This window comes from Phoenix dactylifera, chromosome 4 (assembly GCF_051530095.1).
Source record: "Phoenix dactylifera cultivar Ajwa chromosome 4, Ajwa_hap1_PhDact_Kaust_v1.1, whole genome shotgun sequence".
NCBI classification, from domain to species: Eukaryota; Viridiplantae; Streptophyta; class Magnoliopsida; order Arecales; family Arecaceae; genus Phoenix; species Phoenix dactylifera.
Window position 1 is genome coordinate 54,203,836 of NC_143193.1, and position 16,326 is coordinate 54,220,161.

Consider the following 16,326-nt stretch of genomic DNA (forward strand, 5'->3'; position numbering starts at 1 on the left):
TTATGTTATGTTTTATTATGTTCTGTTGTATAATACTATGCAATGTCCTTTATGGTAATTTTGTCATACAAAAGTACTTTCTCAGTTTGTTTACCAAACACAAAACAAAGTAGCACAGTACTTTACGAATATAGTTACCAAACAGCAAACGGCTTTTTATAACAGCTCTACTTCAGACAGCTCTACTTCCAACAGCTCTACTTCTAACAGTTCTACTGCCAACAGCTCCCCCAAACAGGGCCTAAGTAATTCTTTAGGCGATTCCATTCGCTCTACAGCAACTACAGGCTGTATAATTATTCATTTAAAAGAACATACATCCTTGCACACGTTTGTGCGCTACAAAGAATAAAGAGTTATTTATACATGAACACTCGGGGAAGACATGGATGGATCGATGGTGTTTATTATATGACCCGGGCCATTCAGGGAGCACCACATCAGCACAAAATAAATGCCACATCAGCAGAAGGGAATTGCATTCTACGTATAAGCACATGAGAAAAGCAAGCATAAGTATGGGCGGCATGCAACATACAGCCAGCCACCTCTGTCGAATGTATAATAAAGTTAAATCTATAGCAAGCATAAGGAAAAGAGGGCTAAAGTGAGCCCCCAGATAATGCCTCGCAAAACTGGAGGCTGACCAACCTGATAATGGTGGCAGAGGATATGACATACGACACTCACCGAAATAGAAATCGAAGTTCTCCAATAGCAGGTGGTCAGCCAGCGGCTTTCAAGAGGATCATGATCCATCTTCTCTTGCACGCAAAACATAAAGCTTTGTCGTTGGATGGCTGCAATTATGGCATCAAGAAGTACGTACCTACCATAATATGCATGCACAAGCTCACCTGAACGACCAAAGAGTATGAAGGTTGCATCATAAGCATCAAATTGCCTTTATAAAGAGTACATCGTTTCATACATGCCAAAAATCAAGATAGAAGGGTCAACGAAAGTATCTGCGACTGCTCGAGAACAAGGACTGGCCTCGCTCATGAGTTCATTGAAGAACCTGGCTGCTGATGCGAGGGAAGGGGAGTGAAATGCATTTTTTGTCATAACTCGATCGAGGATGGCGAAGCTGGTATTGATGGCGGATTTCTTCCAGGGCTCGTCGAGGGTTTCGATGGAAACGGAGATGCTGTGGCCTGTGGAGGAGGGAAATGAAGTGGCAGGCAGAGAGGCGGAGGTTCTCGGTGGCGGCCGACTCGTAAAGGGCGAACTCGCCGGTCTTGGCGAACGTGCCACGTGTCGAGGGCGTACATTTAATCGGATCGTTCTGAATATGCCGTCAGGAGAACAGAACATGTGATGTGAGTGACCGTCCGACGCTTTAAATGGGCCGATGGATTGTCTTAGATGGGCGTGACTCGCATGTGAAATTTATGCGCGCGTTTGAAAGATCTTCGACTACATCGCGTGGTGGCGCTCCCGTTAAAAATATGCGGACGCCCGTAGAAGAGCTTGACCAGAACTGGTACTGTAGGTTGTGCCGTGGGGAATATAGGTTGGAGGGAAAATTAGTTGGAGGTCAGTAGGTTGGATCGTTAAAATATTTTAGGGTCCCACAGCCGCGAGTATATGTACCGCAAATGAAATAATCTGCAGCGTTAATTTTGTGGAATATATTTGTAGAAAATTACTAAAAGTTTCACTCCCTGAGCTTTAATTACGTTTCCACGTAAAACTGCATTGGGATCGCAGGTTTTATTGAGATGCATCCCTCCACGGTATCGCGCCAAAATCGCGCGATAATACCTCCCTCTCTTCCTCAAAACCGCGAAAAAGCTACTTCCAGGGTTTCATCATTTTTGCCCCTTTCCGCTCAAGCGCTCTAATCTCTATGGCGTTTGGGAGTTTCCTTCTCCCGTGCTTTGGCAAAGATTAGAGCAATCTCTTCGCGGTTCTCGATGCCATCGATCCGAATAGAGTAAGTTTTATCAGCTTGTTCTTTTTTTTGAAAAAATCTTTTTTCCCCCAGAAACGTAATCTCTGGATTGTTTGATCATATCAAGTGTTTGTGGTTATGGCTCAAATGAAACCGCAACCAAATTACCTTCTTGATTCAATATATACATTGAAATAAGTGGGTAAGAAAATAGTACTGCATGTGCCCAAGAGTTGGTGAGTTGGTCCGCTAGAAACCAGAGGCTTATAGTTGTTATAAGTTTTGCCATTTTCTGGAGCAGACCCTTTCTGAATCCTGTCTTTGGATTCCATGATTCTCTGTCTAGTAATATGATCTTTGACTGGAAAAATAATGGCTGGCAGTATGTTCTGTTTCCTTGAGAAGTCGAGGACGATGGTGGAAAAAGACCAGAGAGCTGTAACAAATGGCAATCAACTTGCGTCGATTTAATCTTTTTTTCTAATTAAAGATGCATGGAGCCCCAATAAACATAGCTCGGTTGATATTGTTATAGGCCACTCTATGTTAATATATATCAGTACTGGGGAGTTAGCTTACATATTAATGTATAATGAGTGACTAACTGGTCCTGAAAGCTTTCCTCCGCTTGTATGTGGTTAAGAGCATTGGTATTTTGAATCTGTTTGTGGGATTATTCAGTATAGGGATTCTTCTTTAGATGGAAAGCATCAATGGTGCCGGGACCTTTGAGTATATAGCATGGTTCGGGAAATGTTTGCAATATGGAAACAGGGTCAGCTTTACATGCAAAATTTGAAATAATTTAAGCATAGATCTCTTGTTTCTTCCCAGGTTGTCGCAATGTTGTCTCTGCCACTCTAGAAGGTTCGGCCTAGGAAATTTTTGAAGAGATTTCATAATTTTGCTATATCGGCCATGTTTCTACCTAGTATGAAATGCCAATTGCCATATTGACAACTAGTACCAAAATGATGTCGATAGGTCTACATCTTCTTGCTGGGAATGAAACAAATTTCCACTGCACATAGCCACTTTCCATAATTGGCATTGTCTATACCTTGTCAAGAAGTCAAAATTTTCTAGGCCCCACTATGTGGTCTTGTGGTTCTTTGGGGATATAAATCTATATTATACACGCCCGCGCGCACGTAAAGAATAGAGCTAATGTGTAGGAACTCATACAGCAGCACTAATAAGATCTGTCCCAACCGGACGATCGGGGACCCGACATCGATGATTTGAGCCACATGATGTGAATTATTATTTCTAGACTGCTTACTATCAAAAAATCATGTGATTTGAAAATCTCTATCCTATGCATCCAATGGTCAAAAATGGACAATCCAAATAACGCAAAATAATGCATATTTTTTCACCACTAGATGCATAAGCTAGAGATCTTCAAATCATCTATTTTTCTGACAATGAGCAATTTAGAGATAGTAGATTACATAGAGTGGCTTGGAGCATATGGTCCTTCGTGTCCAATAGTATTGATGCTTGCCTCATCTTCATATGATTGAACTTTGCTATGTATGTATACCTAGATTCAGTGAAGTGGTAAGCAAATTCTGGAAAATATTAATATTGTTCATGGATATACAAATTTGCACCACAAAGTGAGAACCTAAGAATTGTATCCAAGGGAGTTGACAAATTAGGCAAGGAAGGAGTTTAAAGAGGAGTAAAGGTCATGGATTAGGGAGCATTTCTTAAATTCTAGTTTTTAGCAAAGTGGGACAAAGTAAGAGGCTAGGAATTGCACATAAGGGAGTGGATGGAATAGCCAGGGAAGGAGGTTGAAGAAGAGTTTATAGGTCATGGGTTAAGGTATGTTTCTTAAAGTCTTGTTTTTAGCTATCAGAAGTCCTTTTCTAAATATTTATGGACTTTAACAAGATTAGATGAGGGAACCATCCTTTTCTTTCTCAATTTTGTTTGCTTGTAGATGCGATGTATAGAATTAGAGTTGGTTTGCTAAAGTGCCAATGTGCTTCTAGGTTATCATATAAGGGGCATAGATCTTGGTAATTTTAAAGGAAATCTTGTTGAATGTTGATAAGCTTGCAAAGTAAGAGGTTATATGGCTCACAATGGTCGGTAATAAAGTTGGTCTAGGTAAATAAGTTAAGTCTAGCAGATAGAAGTTAAATAGATGTGGCCAAGCTAGAAATGATAGAGTGAGAAATAAGTACGTTAGAGGAGCAGAGGAATTGCAAAAATTAAGGACGTAGTGATGATGATAGATCAAGAAGGTATGGGCATCTATAATGAATATTGAAGGGGGCTTCAATAAGAAAAAGTATTTTAATTTGCATTTAAAGATGCAGGTTAAGGAGGGAGATCTAAGTTAACATGAATAGAGATTATGAGAAACAATATGGAAAAGCTTGAGACAACACTAGAGGTAGTCCTAAATAGAGATTATGATTATGGTAATGTCACACACACACACACACACATGCATATGCACATATTTATACATATGTATATACATATATATTGCATGCACGTATACATACATATAAATATATATTGCTATTATCTACTTGGGTGGACCGGGAAGTTAGTCTACTCACCTTCAAAATCAATGATAAACCATCTAGACTCAAGATTCAAACCATCGAACATGATCTACATTATGAAAAAGACCTAGTACCAAAATTCATGTGTCTTGATGGTTTCTAATCTAATCATCAAGATGTCAAAATGGACAATTTAATTGCATGCTGCCATGTTTTATTATAAGCTAATCATCAAAACATGGTGAAATTAAACCTATCCATATTCTATATGTGTACATCATGATCTATAAAGTAGATTTTCTATTTATGTTCCCTATCGGTTATTTTATTATACTATTTCTATTGATATTGACTTGACAGAGGTTAGAGATAATCAAAATATATGAATTTTTGTTTCTAGATATATTTTGTAGCATAGATCATGTTCGACTGTTTGGATCTTAAAGATATATTTTGTTTCTAGATATATGATTTTGAAGATGAGTAGACTGATTTCTCTGTCCATCCAAGCACACAATAGCATAATATTTTTATATGTTTGTATATGTGCATGTAATATATGTATATGAGTATATGTAGATATATATATATGTATCTGTACACACACACACACACCCTTTCACACGAAATGTTGGAGATAGTTTATGGAGGTCATAAGTTGACAATGTATATAAATTTATGCTCAAGAATTGTGGACCATCCAGGTTGAAAAATCAACAGAGGAAAAACTAGGTATAAGATGGGGGATAATGTAGAGTCTTGTTTTAAGTGACTTGTGTGTGAGATTGATCTAGGAAGATCACTGAATTTGATATGGACCACTTCAACCACTATGAATAAGGCTGGACAGGGTCCGTAGCAAGATCTGCCATATCAGAAAGTTGAATCACGAGCCAAACTTCTGAAGGCCATAATTTGATCATATGACGTCCGATTGAGATGATCTTTTTTCGAACTCACGTAACTTTTCAAGCCCTTCGACATGGCGCCGAAATAGGCTGGTCCAAATTCCATTATTTGGACCCGGAAACAGGTTAGTCCAAATTCCATTGTTTCGAACTTTATAACATCCTAGCAATCAAGCCCAAGCCCTGAAACGGGCTGATCAAACCTAAAGTTTTCTTTTCGAGAAAGACTTTGATCGAACATATTTTCTAATTTGGGAAGAATCAAGTGAAGCGATAGAAGGTAAAGTTGATGTAGAAATGGAGATCTATTTTTTATAAGATTTTAGCTTTTTTGAGTTTATTTCTATTAGTCCTATCTATTTTAGGAGAGTGAGTGCTATTAGAACTAGGAGAGAAATCCGACCCGAACTATGCAAGGGTAGACCTCACTTTTATAAATATGACTACGTATCTCAGTTTTTGATCATCAATGAAAGAAAATGGACATAAATCCTACTTTGACAAATTTTCTACTTTTTAAAAATTTTTTTGAGAGATTTGAGTTGAGCGGGTTGAGGGAGTTCTTTCTTCTTCCGGATCAAATCAGAGATAATGCTTTTGTAGCTTAGACCTATATGTTTTGTAGTTTTCTTTGTTTATATTTATAAGCAATACCCAAGATTTGAACCTTCAACTTCCTGCAAGGGCCAAACCCTTAGGGGAGAGGTGCCAACTGACTGAGCTTAGAATTATTGTGTATATGTTTCATAAATTAGTTGTGCATGATAAGAAAGTCTGGAGTGGAGATTCAATAAGATAGTTTCGCGTCATAGAGATTTTACACTCAAGGACAACGAGGGAAAGGAAATTTGGTTTCTTTTAGAATCCTTGCTGTTGTCTCTTTTCTCATTGATGGTTGGGTTGTATGATAGAAAGATTGAATGTTTTCAAGTTGCCTTGGTTTGATAGTTATCCAGTAGTGTTTGGTTCTAGAGCTTGTCTTCTTGTGTGCTTATTGGCCCTTTAGAATATATCATGATGCACTACAGCCTATATTTACATCTTGTCTTATTGGTTATTAAAGTTTGCAGTTCAGTTTCTGTTAAATATTTTCTTCTCTTGTTAGATAATATAGGGAAAAAGTGATTATCTATGTCAACAAATTGGACGATCTGAATTTGTAGTCAAGTGTCCTTTTTGTTTGGAGCAGTAATAATCTCTTGTAATTTATGGGCCTTGGTCTTCTCATTTGTTCAAGATGTCATGAGATATTCTTGAGGTTGCTATGGTTTAACTAACAGCTGGTTATTGAAAGTTGAGAATCTTTGGCAGTTATGGTAAGCATTGATTGCATGCATCATTTGAAAGTAAAGAGATGCTTGAATTATTTTGAAGATTAAAACTTTTTTATTGAGGTTTTTTCTTGAGAAACGGATTGATACTGTATAGAAGGCTTTCACTGGTAAAAGTTCCGCAAGTTTTTTTTTTCAATGATGAGTCTCGTAGCTCCTAATTTGTGTTGTTTATATGTGGGCACTTTGCGAGATTGGACAATGGCCTGCAGTGTTTTCTTTGCTTTGGTGTTGCTCTGTCTGATGGAGGGGTCTCTAGCTTTCAATGACTTCTGTTTTCCATTTTCTGTTAAACCTGTTGGCAGCCACCATGGATGACTTGTTCCTCTTATTTTTCATTTGCTTTGTGCATAATGTTGTTCATGTATGCTGCTATTTCACTTTATCTTGTGAACTACATTTTTTCCCAGGGAATTCTGTGAACTCTGAATTACACTTTGAGCCATACCTAAAAAACAACTCTCACTGACCACCCTGAGAACAGTATTCATGTACCCAAAGCTTCTGCCTTTAGGGGGCCTTTACCTGCAAATGCAATTACTTAGGCACAAACCCTTTTCTTCATGATTGTCTGTGTATTGTTCATTCTTGTCTCATTTACTCTTTTTGGTTCATTTGCTTTATGATGCTGTATAGTCCTATGACGAGATAAATGCTCCCTCGAATGAATTCTGAGCTTTTCCTACTGAGGAATGCATATGTCCATATTTTGCCAATTTCGTTCCCTTCGTATTGATTCAAAAGATTTAGTACTGTGGCGAGAAGGATAATAGAGGAACGGCGCCATCATTAATTGCCCGGGCATCTCAAGGGTTTCTAGGAGAGGAATTTCATATAAAAAGATCTTGGTCTCTTGGGACACGCTTCCAGTACAGAGTTGACCAGATATAAGAAGAAAACCTCGATCTTGAAAAACAGCCTGGCCCAGGTTTGTGAAGTGATGCAAGAAAGCTAGTATTCAGACTGGTGGTAACTGCCAAGGATCCAAATTGTAACAAATAAAGTGTAAACCTCTTTGTGATATGAATTTTCAACATTGGCTGATTGAAATGTGTGAGATTCAAACTCCAAAAGGTCATTTTATAACAAATCTAAAATCGAATATGTTTTACTGATTGTTCTTTTGCTGTGTTTCATCAAACATTTTGGAAAAGCGACAATTTAGAAAAGCTGAAGAAATTAAAACTGCCTTTTCTTTTCTCTGTAAATCCTAAAATTTGGTTTATCATTATCTCTTCTGACAGAAGTGATGAGCACTCGAGGAGCCTCTTAACGAACTGGAGATTCAATTCACTTAATGAAGCTTGGGATGAATTATATTCATCAGGGTTGGTAGGGCAGTAAATGTTGAAGAACACTTGTTGCACAATTAGAGACTTCAGGACCTTGTTATACCCCACGTAGGGTATCGTATCACTCATGGAGTATTGGGGGACTTACACTGTTCTGTATAATATAAGTAGGCTATAGCTGCTATTACACGACCTTTACAATAATGCTTTTGGTTGTTAGGCTTCCTCAGGTTTCTTTTACTATATCAAACAAGTGATGAACTTCTAATTGTTTCAAAGGTGGTATCCTTTGCAGCAAGCTCTTGCTATCTATAGTTTATTTGTTTCTCAAGATTTAATTAATTGCACTTTGTTACAGTTGTTTTGGAGTCAGTTTCAATGTCTTGTTCAAAGCATTGTTCTGCAGCTTGGTTTGTGATTGAAAAATTATAGAGGCTCTTATAATAAAATTTGCATTTAGATTTCTATTCTGACTATTCATGGTTTCATTGCCTATGAATGGATGTCTAATGTGATCTTAGTGGTAACAAATTGTATTAAATTTTACAAGCGGGAAAAAGACTTTACATATCGAAGTTTCCTGAAACACAAATTGCTAGTGCTGCCCGTTGGAATTATATTGGCAAACCAAATGACAGTATGCCCTGCATCTAGTCCAATATTGTTTCTTTATTGGCAACATAACACAAGCAGTTCCGTGATATGTTCTCCTTTCTTTGTAATGACTGTTGGTGGTGTCATTGATTCATAAGGATGCATCACAAAAACAACATTCACAATATACACTGTTCTCTTATTTCATCTACAGTCTTCAGAAGTGATGCATCTTGGCTGACTTCTTGCCCATATAGCAGTGTCATCCAACTCATTCTGAAGGAATTCTCTACGAACCAATAGACTTCCATTAAAAAGCATTTTTTCCCTCATGTTTGGTACACATTAGAAGCCAAACATTGCAAAATCTGTTTTCCATCTTTTGCTTGTTTGCATTGTGGAACAGTCAGTTCAACGTATCATGACATGCTTTTGGATGTTGGATGGTAGGCGCTGCATCCGCCAGTTACTGCTTAATAATATGCTGCCTGTTTATTATTTTTTTTCATGCTATACTGGTTTATCCTTGGAGTATATATGGTCGAAATTATTTATGATCCTTCTTGTTGTTTAAAATTCACACATGGATTTTTAAAAAAAGATAGATAGAAAGAAAGAATGGAATTAGCTTATTTTAATTGTTATGGCTATCTATACATCTGCTCCCTTTTTTTTTAACAGTGTTTGAACAATAGAGGTCCAGGATAACACCTGCAGTTAAATTGTCGATATCTTATCCAATAAAATACCGCCAACTTGATGAGTTGACAGAACATATTTTGTTCTTACTTTTATTGTTTGATATTAAGTTGTCAACTTCCATCAAATCACCAGATGTTAATATAATTGATGCATTTCAGATCTTCAGGATACATGTTCAAGGTGCCAGAATCTTGCTGACAGTAAACTGAATTGTTAGGTCTAGGGTGGATTAGAAAATTATGAGGTGGAAGAAAAAAAACTTGAGAAATGTATTGCATCCCAAATTATGCTCTAATGTGTTATTTTCTGGGAATCAAACAGAGAGATGTGTAAGATACACTTACCCATATTCAATGATTTTATTGCCTTAAAATAAGAGACTAAATTATCACATGTGCTACCTAATCCTTATAACTTTCTAGCTGGTTAGTGAGTATATTGGTGCTCTTCTAACTTTCTTGCTTTGAATCTGTTCTTCTGGTTTATTAAGCCTTCTGTCTCAGGGATTCTTGTCCTTCAAACCAAAATCTTTTAATAATTTATTACCTGTCTTTGATGTTGTTCCTATCCTATAAACCTATAGGATCAAATTTCTACTTTTCTTCGGATGCTGGGATATGCTACCAAGGCATTTCAAACGCATGAACCATGTAGACTTATTTGCCTCCTTTCTAGATTTATGACAAACAGTTGCTATGTGCTAGCTTTTGACCCTCCAGAAGTGTAGCAGACCGTGACATTGCAACTTGCAAAGCAACTGGAAGGGATATCTAAAAGGATACCTAAGAATGTTGTCTTTTTCCTATACTACAAATGGCTCGTGGCTCTATTTTGTTGTCGTCTGTGGATATACATGGGAGATAGACGAATCCAACTCTCTCCAGTGACTGAAATAACCATATCCCAAACAAGCACTGTTTGAGGGAGCTCTTGTTGACCCTGAGGTATTCCGCTTCCTCATTTCCTCTTCTAATGTGGACTTTTGGGATCAGAAGGAACTAGAAACACCTCCAATATTGACATTATTTTATTATATAATGCTTGAAAGAGTAAGTCTATAAGAATAACTCTCTCGCCGTATGGCGAGATAGGGTTGGTGCAACTCGCAGATTTGCTGCCAAACTCGATAGGGCGCCGATCGTGAGCTGGATGAATTTTTTGTGTTTCCACCTGGGAAAAAAGTACTACGCCGTCAAGGATCTTCCGATCAAAGTGAATTTGGCTTAAGGTTATCATGATCATATCATGGTTAGACCAACTAGTTGCTGCATGTGATATAGCCTGGTGGCTGCAGTAATCTGCAACTTACGTTATCAGGCAATTCTATTTCTTCGGTTTGCATTGTGGAATCTACAAACACTGAATACAGGAACATAGCGAAAGACTATTATCTAGTAATAATTTCCACTGACTATTCTTTTCATATGTCCAAGCCATGCATTGCATTCTCGCTGGAACATAGCGAAAGAATGCATCTTCTGATGGGAGAATTTCTGGTCAAAATTGGAGGTTTATGAGTACAAGTTCATGGCAAATGATGATTATTTTTTTTTTTTGGATAATATTTGTGATATGTGGCATTCAAGGTTAAGACACTGAAACACAAAATTTATCTTCCAGAAGTACGTACGAAGTTTGTTTTCTATGAAGCGATCGAGAGGCTTGTGGATTGTGTACGGTGACAGCCGCCCGTGGTTGAAGTTGGGAAAATACCAAAAAAAAAAAAGCTTTTCTATTAGTATGATGTCCATTTCATTGATCTTGATGTCAAATTGTACAAATGCTCGTGAACTGAAATATGCTTAATTTAAGTTGTTATTATAGATACCGGTTGCTTAAACTGGGGTTTTAGGTTTTCTTAAATTTTAGTGGGAGTCGGCACACTGGGACAAATTATATCGTACATCACGCGCATCATCTTGGCAGTTCACCATGCCCATCACGTAACAATGCATCATGCTGATGAAATAAACTTATTTTGTAGATCTCATTCATCAAAAGTTTATCCTGATGATTGGCAAATGAAAACGAGCATATGCAATTGACATGATGCACCGTGACATAATGCATGTGACATAGAATATAATATCTCCCATCATAGGTGCAGGGCTCACTGCTGATAGCCACTAGATCTGGAGAAATTATATTCAACACCAGACCAATTCATTTATGCCGCATAGATATACTGACCACCTCAATAATGAAAGTAGAGGAAGGAAGCAAGCATAGTTACCTCACCCCATCTTACTTGAGATCTAGTTGAGATTTTTGAATCCAAAGTCCAAATCCAATCCAAAAAATTTATGAAAAATCCTGTTCTAAACCTATCCGGCAAACAGGTTGACGGATAGATAGGCATTAAACCTAACTCAAGTTACAATGAAAAAGAAAAAGGTTTGCACCTTTTAAAATTTTTAATTCTCCATATATAATCTCAATAGGTTTATCTCGACTGGTATATTAAGGGGGCGTTTGGTATGGGGTGATCGTCCTAGAATCAAGGGTGATGTGGATGAAGGTGATGAGATCACTGTGTTTGGTTGCACCGCGGTGATCCTACGTGGTAGTGATCCTAAATCACCTCCATTCCTCAAATCACCGCCCAACTCGGTGATAGGATACTCCTCCTTGAGGTCGGAAAAAAATCACCCCATGGCAGTGATCTTGAATTAAAAATTAAGGATAAAAATACCCCTTAATTTAACAGAAAAATATCAATATACCATCAATATATTATGTCAATGATATATATATATAAATAATATTATGTTGATATTATATATTATATTAATGATATATATATTATATTATAATATATTACTAATCATATTATTATCCTATTATTATTGAAGGATAATTTTAAATTATAGTAGAAATATATTATTATATTGTATATTTATATAATGAAAATATTTAATATTTTACTCCTATTTACCTTATTTTCCTAATCAAAATAATTATTAGCATTAAAAAATCTATTATAAGTTTAAATAAAAATATTAATTCTATAATGAAAAATAACATATTTTTGTAAGATTAATAATTTATAGGAGTAATAAATATATTTTTATAGAATATATTAATAATTAATATATTGATAAATATATAAATATTTTATTATAATATATTTTATATGATTAATAAATATTTAATAAGGGCTACTAAAAGTAGAATATGTGACAAAATTATGGAGCTATTATAGGAATTAGCATATTGACTTACATTTTTGATTTATGAGAATTAAAAACACATAAAAAATCCATCTAAGATATATCAAGAGTATTTGTGGTATTATATGGTAGATGATCTTGGATCCCTGTACCATATCAAACAAGTTACTCATGGATACCTGGAGATTTTTAATCACTGGACCATGATTTACCAAACACATTTATTTTAGATCACTGGAAATCAAATCACTCCAGTATTTGGATCACTGGAGATCTTAAATCATCGTGGTGATCCTGTTGGGATTACCAAACGCCCCCTAAGTGGAGTAGGGAAATCCAAAAGTTTTCATCACAGCTAATATTCTCAAATTGAGATATCAAAATTTTCCCTGGTAAAATAATTCCAAAAATTAAGAGCTATTCTCAAGAAAAGTTTATCTAATAAATAAATAAAAAATAATCTAAAAAATAAGAGACGCCACGTCAATGCCACATTAAAAAAAAGATATCCTTTTGGTTGATTGGTGAGTCTAAATAACACTGTCCTGACGTGCCGACACACACCTGATAGTTTCCTCGCGTTAGTCGGCAAGTCGGGACCGTGTTCATGGTTGCTTGGTGATGCATCGAATTGCCAGCGGATGGATGGAGATATGTGGGGCTGGACCCTTGCTGGCGCGTGAAACCGCGGTCAAATGTTGCCCAATTTAGTTCGGCTGGGGACCGTTGGCTCGCGGCCGACGTCTACTCAATGTCTGCCCCATCGTCGTGCCTTCTGTCGGCATGCCCTTTCCATCGCCACCTTAACGAACCCATCTTGAGCACGTCCAAAGCCACCCAAAATGTACGGCATTTTTTTTTTTTTTTTTTTTTGCATGGGAGAGAGATCCTTTTAAAGGAGTGTCGGCGATTACTACCCACTGCTGAGAGATATTCGGACCATAAGCCGTGATGGAATAGTGATTTAGATGAAGCATGTGATTTTTTTTTTGGGGGGGCGGGGGGTCAAAGCAGCAATTCATATAGCTCTAATGTGAGTATATCCAGCTAGATCAAGAGAAAGCAAAAAGTACAAAGGTTGGGCGACGAAGGATGCGACCCAGTCTGCTGCACCGTTCGCCTTCCTATATACATGTGCTACCTGAACATCTCTCAACTCCTGGACCAACTTGCGAGACTCTCGAGTGAGAAGATGCCCATCACCATACTTGTCCACTCTCCGGATCCAATCGATCATAATGGAGGAATCCCCCTCAAGACACACACGCTCGGCACCCAAGACCTGCCTCGCATAAAAGAGCCCCTCCCAGACTAGCTTGAGCTTTGCCCCAGCACCGTGAGACCAGGCGTACGACGACCATCCGCTGCTATCAGACTGCCCAGATGGTCTCGAATAACAAATCCAACACTTCCAGAAACTCCGTCCACCGACATACTACCATCAAAGTTTAATTTGAGATGACTAAGGGATGGAGGTACCCAAGAGATGAAGAATGTGTTTAGAGAGGCTAATGGAGCTGCAGATTGAGTAGCTTCTTTGTTGCTAACTACTCGGAGAATCACCTATAGGTGGGAGAGGCGGACTTGTTTAGTGCTTTTTGGAATGTATTGCTTTTTGATTTTTTTGACTGTATCTGTACACGGTATATACCGTACTTTTATTATAAGAAGAAGGAGGAGAAGAAGAAAGAAGAAAAAAGAAACGGCCCAAAATGTGGCCGTCGGCGGTCATAAGATTATTCCAAACTAAAAACGTTATTTTGTTTCTGGGGCAGAGAGCCAGCTCGCCGAAGCCAAAAGATAAGCCAACGAAAAGCAGTATAAATAAAAAAATCCGGTATAAATAAAATCTTCTCGAAAAAAAAAGCTTCTCGAAACCAGTATAAATAAAATCCGGCTTTACCAAAGCCCCACATCGGGCTCTGTTTTCCTCTTGGAAAAATGGACGTAAGTCGAGGTCAACTTTCGGCGGCGTAATCGCACGTTTATTCCATGGATGTTAGTTTGGTCCTATATAAAAACCTTCTCGTGCTCAAGAAAAAATGGGGTCTACTCTCTGTTTTGATTAAAAAAAAGAAATAAATCCTTAATTAACAGGCAAGCTGGAACAGGAAGCGATGACCATTTTGTTGCAGGTAATCAAACCCATAAGCTCAAGAAACCTTTTTATAAGAGGTCGTCAACCTAAATTATGTTCAAATAATGGAGGCTTTCCCATCATTGCACTGCACAACTGAAGGAGGCTAGATGAGATCGATGACTATAGATTGTAATAGCAGGAAAAGTACAAGTATTCAATTGGAAGTACGACACTTGATCTTCTGTTGCTAAACAAAGGGATGTAATCATCTGGACAAATCTTAACTAATATCCCTATTAAATGTTACCTTATGTTTCTATGTGCCTATCTTTCGCATAAGCCAGAAAGGGGGGGGAAATGCTTGTAAAGCTAGTGAGTTTTTTCCACTGTGGCTCTGGATAAATATCAATCCGTCTCCTCCCCTCCAACCACAGGAAGAAGGCCAACTTCCACCTACTTATTCCTCTTGACGAAGGGCGAGGAAAGAAGAAAAAAAAAAAACTAACTTTACACTTGAACTTTATTTTTTTCACTTGCGAAAATGAGATTAGTAGTGATAAAAGGTAGCATGAAAAGTTGATGACACGACATACCATCTTAGATGCGTGAAACTTATACATGCTAGTGCAAGATCCCCCCCCCCCCCCACACACACACACAAAAATAAAAATAAAAAAACGTAAATTAAACCATGGATAGCAGCATTCTTACTGCTGAAGTGTGGTTCACCTAAGCCCTGCTTTGCTTTCTTAGCACACATCACACCACGGACCCCACCCATAGCTGAAATCTACAGCCCATCTCTCAAGGTAGGCCAAGTGGGACCAATTAATCTAGTTTAATTCAGCTCCTCCAAGGACAGCCCTGCCAGAATCATGTTCGCACGTATATTTCCCTACATGAATAATGGGCCACGTACAATAGTTTGATGTGTACATGCATGCAGCTGGTATGCAGATGCTTCTTAATTATCCTGTTGGTTTGGTCTCTGAAGTGCGACGCCTTTGGCCGGTCCTCTCATCCCCCCCTTTTTAACATGGTCTCTCAACCTGCATCGCCTTTGGCATGTATATTTCTCCTTTTTTAAAAACTTTTAATTTGTTACTCTAAAGCTCAAAGCACAGTTCATCATCAAGCTGCTAATCCTTCAAGTATTGATTATTTTATATTCAGCACGATCTTAAAAGAAGGCTACTACATGCATTGAAAGTCTACCGCATGTCTCGGTAGCAAAGGGTGTAGATATTAAAATGGCCACGAGTACCATACAAAAGATTAATTGAGTAGCTCTATATATTTTAGTTTCAGAAACAAGCAGGCAGGTTTTAGTATATGACTATCTTAACAATATTGTCATTTTACCCCACACTCATATGAGTTTTGTTTAGGTTTGGACCACTTGGAAAATAGCAAAATATATGTAAGCAACCAAATGATCACATATGTAATATGCTAGTAGAATAATTGAAAGATCCGGTAGCCTGCAACTGTTGACAAGTCTTTAATTAACTAAAAGACTATAAAACTTTCCTGCACACATGATCGAGCATGTCCATGGCATGTGGCTTACACAATCAAAATAATGTTATTGCTTCTATTTTACATGAAAGATTCCTCTGCTTAGACACCATGAACAATAAAACATAAAAATGGATTTGAAACAAAAGCTTAATGATTTTACCCAACAACCGTAGATTTGTTGGTTGGCACCTCCCTGTCCCTTGCCCGCGTAGAAACAGGCTCTAGGTTTAAACTTATTTATTTATTTCTTCATTATTTATTTATTTATTTTATGTTAGACCACTAATAAATAGAGGACCACTA

The 16,326-nt window shown here is 37.5% G+C and overlaps 1 long non-coding RNA gene across 1 annotated transcript; it reads left to right on the plus strand.

Moving 5' to 3' along the window:
* Window positions 1–1,609: 1,609 nt before the first annotated feature.
* Window positions 1,610–8,432, plus strand: LOC103706084 (uncharacterized). The gene is made up of 2 exons (XR_603908.6): window positions 1,610–1,939; window positions 7,909–8,432. It is a non-coding gene; the product is annotated as an uncharacterized LOC103706084 (long non-coding RNA).
* The last annotated feature ends 7,894 nt before the right edge of the window (window positions 8,433–16,326 follow it).